The 10,388-nt window shown below is 37.7% G+C and overlaps 1 long non-coding RNA gene across 1 annotated transcript; it reads left to right on the top strand.

Moving 5' to 3' along the window:
- The first annotated feature begins 235 nt into the window (after window positions 1–235).
- LOC133260574 (uncharacterized) lies at window positions 236–8,913 on the top strand. The gene is made up of 3 exons (XR_009740867.1): window positions 236–1,716; window positions 4,379–4,515; window positions 5,063–8,913. It is a non-coding gene; the product is annotated as an uncharacterized LOC133260574 (long non-coding RNA).
- The last annotated feature ends 1,475 nt before the right edge of the window (window positions 8,914–10,388 follow it).

Below are 10,388 nucleotides of genomic sequence, written 5' to 3'. Positions count from 1 at the left end.
TAAGAAATGTATGAAAAATTTTTTCCGATATCAAATAGGGTGCTTATGTGTAGAGGAAATAATATTAAATGCAATTGAGAAAACTAAAATTAGATACATGTAGCACTGTGTCTATTATTTTCTTTTCTTATTCTCCTTTAAGCCCTCTGGCTCCTAGCAATCAGAAATGAGTAAATAATGTGTTTTGATATATATATATATATCAGTAAACATATATAAAAAATTAATTGGAATATAATTGCTTTACAGTTTTGTGTTGGTTCATACATATATTGTTAAATGGATCATATAAAGAGGATCCAGAAAAACACAAAAGAGCAACATAGATGAATTAATTCATTTCCAGTCCTGAAGGTAGTGCCACAGCTGAATGGTCCTGACCAGTGGGCTCCTTGCATAAATCATTCCCAGGATGACCGTCAACACACTGTGAAGAGGATTAAAAGGTTAGAAATGAAAGCTTCAGAAAAGGTTAAAGCCTGGGTTGGAGGGACTAAGGCTTCAGAATTGGCTCAGACCTATTATTTAATTTCATTCTGCCTAAGGCAAATGATCCTACAAACACAGATGACATATAGCTAATAATAGTGTTTGTTATTTGAGTGCTTGATATTGGAGGAGTAGAAAAAATTCTTTCTTTTTTTAGTCTTGCCATTTTTTTGCATTGTATAGGTCCAAGATTCCTGTGTCACATGGATCCCATAAAGTAAAAGGTATCGTGGAGGACCTTTTCCCTTTTTCTCAGGTTAAATAACCTAACGTTTTAACCAAGAAAAAACGCTGATAATGTGAGGCTATGAAAGGCTTTCCTTTCCATCCCACAAAGGACTGAAAAAGGAGGGATTGAGAAAGTGAGGAATAACGTTCTGACCCCAGAGCTGGGGTATGGAGGAAACGTTCTGGGGAACCGAGCGCAGGGGTCACTGTAATGCACCTCAGAAAGAGAGAAGCAGAGCTGTGGCGAATTGTTTTTTTTTTTTTAAGTAGAAAAATTTTAATTGAATTGTAACACATATAGGAAAGCACACAAATTTTAATACCAATATAGAGTTCGATGGATGTTTACCAAGTGGAAACACCCATGTAACTATCACCAAGGTCAAGAAATGAAACATAAGGTTTGAATTTTGTATTCGTTCACTTAGGTCTTGATTGGCTTTGTTGAGCGCCTTTTAGGGCCTCTTTCTATATATGTATACGTGCGTGCTAGGTCACTTCAGTGGTGTCTGACTCTGTGCGACCCCATGGACTGTAGGCTGCCAGGTTGCTGTCCATGGGATTCTCGAGGCAAGAATACTGGAGAGGGTTGCCATGCCCTTCTCCAGGGTATCTTGCCAACCCAGGGACTGACCCCATGTCTCTGATGCCTCTTTCACTGGCAGACACGTTCTTTACCACTAGTGCCACCTGGGAAGCCATTTCTACATATCCTTACTCAATAAATGTTTCCTCAAAATGGATAAATCATAATCATCAATGCTTGTAATTAAAGAGTTCATTTAATGTTCTAAATAATAAATGCAGAAATCTTTTGCTTTTCATGTTTTTTCTCTCATTCTAGGAAATATTCCTTTTAAAAAAAAAAAAGAAAAAGGATATGAAGTGACCCTCAAAATCTTTATGTCTTCCCACCATTTGAAAGCAGCTGCCTGCTTTCAGTTCCCATGTTTTGGAGTTTTCTTTGTGTCCTTATTTTCTACAGTGCTATAGAACAAGGTCAGTGGCTTAGTAATTATTTATATTTTGCTGTATTTTTTTACATTTGTGTGTTTAGTCAGAAGTAAAGTTTTCAGAATTATACCACAAAATATCTATGCCAATGTGTTTAAGTAAAAGGTAATAGATCTATGTTGGGTTTTTTTCCCCCCAAATACAGGCATATCTTGGAAATACTGCCAGTTCAGTTCCAGACCATGCAATAAACAAATATGAATATCAAAACAAAGTGGGTGGCATTTAAATTTCGTGATTTCCCAGTTCATATATAACTTATATTTACACTATTCTGTAGTCTATTAAGTGTGTAATAGCATTATGTCTTAAAAAACAGTGTGTGTGTGTGTATGTAAGTATGCTCAGTTGTGTCCGACTCTGTGACCTCGTGGACTGTAGCCCACCTGGCTCCTCTGTACATGGGATTTCCCAAGCAAGAATACTGGAGTGGTTTTCCATTTCCTACTCCATGAGATCTTCCCGACCCAGGAATGAAACCCCAGTCTCCTGCATCTCCTGAATTGGCAGACAGATTCTTCACTGCCCTACCTGGAAAGTCCAGAAAGCAGGGTACTACATATCTTAATTTCAAACTACTTTATTGCTAAAAAATGCTAACCATCATCCAAACTTTCCGTAAGTATAGTAATAACATCAAAGACCACCACCCCAAATCACTGTAAGAAATACAGTAATAATGGAAAAGTTTGAATCTTTCAAGAATTACCCAAATTCGACACAGAGACTCGAAGTGACCAAATGCCATTGGAAGAATGGTGCTGACAGACTTTCTTGACTCAGGGTTGCTACCAACCTTCACTTTGTAAAAAATGCAGCATCTATGAAGTGCAGTAAAATGATGACAGTAACCCTGTAATTATTTTCTAATGTAATAAATGTTCATGTTAAAAGTTTGAAAACCACAAAGGTAAGTATAAAGAAATTGATAAACATTAATCCCACCATATAGGAATAACTTCACTTCAAATTTATGATCTTTCCGGTATTTTTTTCTATTTATATATATCAGTTCAATTCAGTCCAGTCGCTAACTTGTGTCTGACTCTGCAGCTCCATGGACTGCAGCATGCCAGGCTTCCCTGTCCTTCACCATCTCCCGGAGCTTGCCCAAACCCATGTCCATTGAGTTGGTGATGCCATCCAACCATCTCACCCTCTGTCGTCCTGCTCTCCTGCCTTCAGTCTTGCCCAGAATCAGGGTCTTTTCCAATGAGTTGACTCTTCACATCAGTGGCCGAAATAGCTGAGCGTCAGCTTCAGCATCAGCCCTTCCAGTGAATGTTTTGGGTTGATTTCCTTTAGGATTGACTGGTTTGAGCTCCTTGAAGTCCAAGGGACTCTCAAGAATCTTCTCCAGCACCATGATTTGAAAACATCCAGTGCTGCGATGAACATTGGGGTACACGTGTCTCTTTCCCTTCTGGTTTCCTCAGTGTGTATGCCCAGCAGTGGGATTGCTGGATCATAAGGCAGTTCTATTTCCAGTTTTTTAAGGAATCTCCACACTGTTCTCCATAGTGGCTGTACTAGTTTGCATTCCCACCAACAGTGTAAGAGGGTTCCCTTTACTCCACACCCTCTCCAGCATTTATTATTTGTAGACTTTTGGATCGCAGCCATTCTGACTGGCGTGAAATGGTACCTCATAGTGGTTTTGATTTGCATTTCTCTGATAATGAGTGATGTTGAGCATCTTGTCATGTGTGTGTTAGCCATCTGTATGTCTTCTTCGGAGAAATGTCTATTTAGCTCTTTGGCCCATTTTTTGATTGGATCATTTATTTTTCTGGAGTTGAGCATGAATGGATAAGAAAGCTGTGGTACATATACACAATGGAGTATTACTCAGCCATTAAAAAGAAAACATTTGAATCAGTTCTAATGAGGTGGATGAAACTGGAGCCTATTATACAGAGTGAAGTTAGCCAGAAGGAAAAACACCAATACAGTATACTAACGCATATATATGGAATTTAGAAAGATGGTAACAATAACCCTGTGTACGAGACAGCAAAAGAGACAGTGATGTATAGAACAGTCTTATGGACTCTGTGGGAGAGGGAGAGGGTGGGAAGATTTGAGAGAATGGCATTGAAACATGTAAAATATCATGTATGAAACGAGATGCCAGTCTAGGTTCGATGCACGATACTGGATGCTTGGGGCTAGTGCACTGGGACGACCCAGAGGGATGGTATGGGGAGGGAGGAGGGAGGAGGGTTCAGGATGGGGAACACATGTATACCTGTGGTGGATTCATTTTGATATTTGGCAAAACTAATACAATTATGTAAAGTTTAAAAATTAAATAAAATTAAAAAAAAAAAAGAAAACATCCAAGTCTTTGGTACTCAGCTTTCTTTATGATCCAACTCGCACATCTGTACATGACTACTGGAAAAACCATAGCTTTGACTATACAGACCTTTGTTGGTAAAGTGATATCTCTGCTTTTTAATACACTGTCTAGGTTTGTCATAACTATATATATATTATATATGTATATTTTTTCCACAAAATCCATAAACTCTATCAGTTATATATACTGCTTTTTTCTCACTTTAAAATCTTACGGTTTTACACTTCTAGTCATAAAAACACATGAGAAATGTAAGTAAAATTAAATGTATGCATTATTCAATAGTATTCCACCTTGAGGAGACAAGGAAGGCTGTGGAATCAGAGGAATTCTGCAATCAAGAAACATTTAAAGAAGAAAAAAAAAGATACTATGAAGTCCTAATAGCCAGCTCCTAGCTGCAAAACAAGAAAGCTCACTTGGTGATTATAAATTTCAATTACAGTAATACCTAAAGAACTAATTTTAGCCAGTTCCTTCACAACATATGGATCATCCATTGTCAGAGAAGTGATACAGTTTCTGAATTAAGTTTAGTCTCTTATGGGGAATTAATAAGAATATTTAAGAAATTATTTAAGATATGAGCTAAGAATTTAGACAGTAATCTAAGCTTAATCTCTAGGAAAAGGAGCTCTCTTTCACAATTCATGGGTTTCTCTGCAACTGATAAGCATGAAACATAGTTTCAAGGGTAACTGAATTTGATCAAAAGTGAAGTTAAATTTGAGCACAATAAATTCAGGTATCACAACTTGTAATGGGGAAAAGACTGTCATTGTAAAATTATCTAAATTATTGGGACTGAGGCAAAAGCATACTAAATTTGATCCTCTGACAGATTTCTTTTAAATAAGTCTCTAAGCAGTCTTATAAACAGCTTGGAGATTGGTGTACTTTATGAAAAGTATTGAAAATAGACATTTTTTTTAATATATTTTTTTCTTTTTTATATTTTTTTTCTTTTAGCCATGCTTCAGGGCAATTCAGGATCCTAGTTCCCTGACCAGGGATCGAACCTATGCACCCGGCATTGGGAGTGTGGCGTCTTAACCACTGGATCACCAGGGAAGTCTCAGGAGACCATTTTAATAAATTTGAATTCAGGAAGGTAGAAACCATAAAAAATATATGTACACGTATCCATTCTCCCCTAAACTCCCCTCCCATCCTAGCTGCCATATCACATTGAGCAGAGTTCCCCTTGCTGGTTACCCATTTTAAATATAGCAGTGTGTACATGTTCATCCCAAACCCTAACTATCCCTCCTCCCCTTCCTTCCCCTATGGTAACCATGAGTTCTTTCTTTGAGTCTTCAGTCAACTTCTGTTTTGCAAATAAGTTCATTTGTATCAATTTTTTTTTAGATTTCAGAATGTAAGCCATGTCATAGGATATTTCTCTTTCCCTGACTCCTTCATTCAGGCTGACAGTTTCTGGGTCCATCCATGTTGCTGCAAATGGCTTTATTTCATTCATAGCTGAGTAATATTCCATTGTATATATGCACCACATCTTTATCCCTTCCTCTGTCAATGGACATTTAGGTTGCTTCCATGTTTTGGCTATTTTAAATAGTGCTGCAATAAACATTGGGGTGCATGTATCCTTTCAAACAAGGGTGTTTTTTTTTTTTTTGCAGATATATGCCCAGGAGTGGGATTGCAGGGTCATATGGTATTTCTATTTTTAGTTTTTTAAGGAATCTCCATACTATTCTGTATAGTAGCTGTACCAATTTATTAATACATTCCCACCAATAGTGTAGGAGGGTTCCTTTCTCTCCACACCTCTCCAACATTTATTGAGGATTTTTTTGATGATAGCCATTTTGACTGGTATGAGGTGATATCTCATTATAGTTTTTTTCATTATAGTTTTGATTTGCATTTCTCTAATAGTAATGTTGAGTATCTTTTCATGTGTCTCTTAGCCATCTGTGTGTCTTCTTTGGAGAAATGAGTGACCCATATTTTTTAAATCTGAAATGACATAAACACCTACTACACAAAGGTTTTGATGGTGATTAAATGAGATGTTTGTATTAGGTCCTTGAGAGAGTACATGGCAAACAAAACATTTCTAAATACGTGGTCACTACTAATAGGCAATATTTCTTTGTGGCAGTCAATTAAAAAACAAATTATAAAAAAGAAGCGTATATAATGGAGTACGGCTTCCACAGGACAACACACACATAAGATCTTCACTATCAAGTCAATTTTGTCTCAGCAAATCTATAAAGCAATGGGAAATTTTTACAAGGAAAGAGAATTTATAAAATATATCAGTACATTCAGTGAACAGTTTCTGGAGAAAGTGAAATAGTTGTTTTTCTAAAATAGAAATAAAGGTGTTCATCTTTAGCTCAGAATTTTATAATTTTAGATTTTGGACAGAAGTGAAAGTCACTCAGTCATATCCGACTCTTTGCGACCCCATGGACTATACAGTCATGGAATTCTCCAGGCCAGGATACTGAAGCGGATAGCCATTCCCTTCTCCAGGGGATCTTCCCTACCCAGGGATCAAACCCAGGTCTCCTGCATTACAGGTGGATTCTTTACCATCTGAGACACCAGGGAAGCCCTTTGGACAGAAACAGGAAGCTAAGTCAGAGGTATGGTGGGTTTGTTTTATTCCTTAGGGATTCTCAGTACCATCAAGAGAACACTTTCAAAGAAGGCTAATATCTAACTGAAAGAAATCTTGGTGTGACACTGATACACTTCATGGCAGGAGACAAAACCTGGGAAGGAAAGCACCTGCAGCCCAAAGCTGGCATGCCGCCTGTTTCTGTATAACTGGCAAACCAAGAGGCAGAATGATTTTACATTTCTAAATGGTTGAAAACTATTTGGGGGAGGGGACATATAAAAATTATGTGAGTTACGTGAAGTCAGATTGCAGTGTGCATAAATAAAATTTCAGTGGAACATAGCTATACTCATTAGTTTTAAGCATTGTCAATGTCTTCTTTCCCACTACTATGGCAGAGTTGAGTAGTTGTGGTAGAGACCTTCTGTATGGCTCACAAAACCAAAAATATTCATGACCCTTTATAGAAAAAGTTTGCAACTACTACGCTTGAGATAGGCTTCACTAGAAAGCAATGTAGATGGATAGTTTAATATTTTTGAAGTGGAGAAGATTTTTTTAAGCACACAATCAAAAACAATTCGGTTGTTAAAATGATATAGACCCACATGTTTATTAACATAAAAAGATGTTTATTGTTGTTTAGTCACAAAGTTGTGTCTGACTCTTTTGCAACCCCATGGACTGTTGCTCACAAGGCTTTTCTGTCCATAGGATTCTCCAGGCAAGAATATTGGAGTGGGTTGCCATTTCCTTCTCTAGGAGATCTTCCCGACCCAGGGTTCAAACCTGGGTCTGTCTCCTGGATTGGCAGGTGGATTCTTTAGCACTGAGTCACTATATTGTTAAATAAAAAAAGGGCAGATTGTAAAACAGAACACATAATATGACCACACGTTTAAATATATAGAAATAGATCAATAGATTGATGGATTGATAAAGATTAGAAAAGGGTGATAGTCTACATATTTTGCCACCTGTAGGTGTAAACACGGAACCACCAAAACGCCATTTGTAAATTACTGATATGGTTATCTATCAGCATATATCACTGAAAACCTGGAGAAGGAAATGGCAACCCAATCCATTATTCTTGCCTGGTCAGTTTATAGCTCATGGTACTTGCCACTGATACATGTTTGTAAATTAACATTCAAAAGGATTTTTAATCTCTGTAGACTATTTTTCATGCAGTTAGTATGTCATAGCATCAGGTAACTGCAGTGGCATGTTTGTTCACTTTAAAAAAATTTAAACTTTTAATGTTTAGGCTTAGATGTTTTAATACACAGTGACTTAGAAATATGAAGGGGAAGAAGTTTTTCAAAGAAATACACATAACTAAACCTTTCTCACCAAACCTTAACTGCTTCTAATCACCATTTAATATAACCCTGGTATCATCTCTAGTCTTAATTATAATGTTCCTTTCTGGTAATCTTAATCTTAGCATCACACAATTCTTAGCTCAGGTTTCCTGTCTCCACTTCATGTGGGCTACTAATCCTAAGTAAAACTCTTTCGCATAATTCAGTCAATGGCTTTGGTTGTCTTTTTTTTTTTTTTTTTTTTAGCAAGTCTTGGTCACCTAGGAATAAAAGTGAAGTGAATTCGCTCAGTTGTGTCCGACTCTTTGCGACCCCATGGGCTGTAGCCCACCAGGCTCCTCCATCCATGGAATTTTCTAGGCAAGAGTACTGGAGTGGGTTGTCACTTCCTTCTCCTGAGAAGGGGATCTTCCCTTTTCCTTCTCCTGGGTTGGGGATCTTCCCAACCCAGAGATTGAACTCGGGTCTCCCGCATTGTGGGCAGACACTTTACTGTCTGAGCCACCAGGGAGTAGAACAATTTACAATGGGCTGCTTTATTCTCTCATTTAACAAAAGTAAAAGCCAGGAGAAAAGAGGTACATGGAGCTCACTATACACTACACGCATGGAATTTTCCAACATCCTCATCAGCAGGAGGTTGGTTTTTTAAACTCCAGATAACGTCCTAGTTAGTAGACATAGGGCTTCCCTGGTGACTCAGACATAAGTCTGCTTGCAATGCAGCAGACTCTGGTTCGATTTCTGGGTTGGAAAGATCCCCTGGAGGAGGAAATGTCAATCCACTCCAGTATTCTTGCTTGGAAAGTTCCATGGACAGGGGACCTGGTGGGCTACAGTCCATGGGGTAGCAAAGAGCTGGACTCAACTGAGTGACTAACTTTCACTTCATCCAAGTGTCAAATCAAAACTGGTCACTGTGATTTACTCTCTTTATCACTGCCTAGCAATTTATAATTTTACAAATAGAGATGCATCAAAAATAGCTTTTAGGAAGAAACTTTATTCAAATAGAGAACATTTTTAAGACATATTCAAACATTCTTATGAACAAGGAGTTAATGGGTTCCATGATAATGGGTCACATGAAGGTCATTCCAGTACACTAATGTGTATGCTAAACAAATGTTATATAATTTCACTGTAGGGATGTCCATCCATTTAAGGAAATCTAGATTTTGATACCAGTTAACAACAAAAAATGACAAGTTATTTTTGTGTATTGAAAATTATAAATTACTTGCTACTGACTATATATATATACTGTATTGGAAAAATTGGTTGCAACTGACAGGTAATTTCATAGCAAGTTCCTAAATATAGTCTTGGATCTCTTTTGATGTGTCTTGAGCAGAAACTACTATGAGTCATTTTAAAAGTCTTGGACCTAAAAGGAAAAAGTTAGATTGCACCTAGCTTTCTCTGGTAAGAATGGGCACAGCACAGGAACTACTGGTTACCTCCTGGCAAGAACAACTGAAAAATCAGCTGGGGGTTGGGCGTGGGTGTTCCTTTTATAAATGTTTGGGCATTCACCCAATCCTATGGCTCTGCCATTCCTGGGCAGGGCGTGCTGGTAGTGGAAATAGTGAAAGTTATTCAAACCACTGAATTCTCCATTCTACAATATGGAAACTGGCAGACTTACCTCAATTGTAAGTTCTCCACCCTCTCCCTCACCACCTCCACCTCACATCTAAAATATTAGGTTAAGAATATAAATTGCTTTAGGTCTTTGTTCCCACAGGCAGGCAAAGAGGAGCTTAAAAAACCTTAACTATCCTGATGTTGAGGGTTATATAGTGTTTATAACTAACTTAGGAATTTATACAAGATACAAATACAAACAGCCTCTATTAGAAGTTAGCAAGAATGAGGATGGTACCATTACAGATTTTTGTTCATCAAATAGTTTCATCTAGGATCAAAGGTAATTTGGTGTTTTTCTATAACCAATACCTTAACGTAGGGTAAGAAGATGGCCAACACCAATGGGTTAGGAGTGACTGCCCATAGTACCTTGTGGAGAAGGATTCTAAGGCTGTGTTGGTGATCAGTAAGAAACACTGTTTTCTGCTATTAGCTCTGTCTGCCTCAGGGGTGGGAGCACAGGGTGGGAGCACACTTGCCTAGTATTTGCCACTCTTGACTTAAACAAAGATGTTAACTGGCACACCCAGATTTGAGTCAGAGTCACTTAGCAGCTGTGGTTCCTTGGGAAAGTTATTTGATACCCTTAAATCTCAGTTTCCTCTTTTGTAAAATAGGAATAGCAAAAATGCTTAATCTTATAGGGTTGTTTTAAGGATTAATAGATTAACGTTAGAAAATACTTGGGAGAGTCTGGCACATGACAAACCTCTATAAA

This window comes from Bos javanicus, chromosome 14, assembly GCF_032452875.1.
Source record: "Bos javanicus breed banteng chromosome 14, ARS-OSU_banteng_1.0, whole genome shotgun sequence".
NCBI classification, from domain to species: domain Eukaryota; kingdom Metazoa; phylum Chordata; class Mammalia; order Artiodactyla; family Bovidae; genus Bos; species Bos javanicus.
The sequence above is the reverse complement of the archived record's forward strand: the minus strand, read 5'-3'. Positions and strand labels throughout refer to the sequence as shown.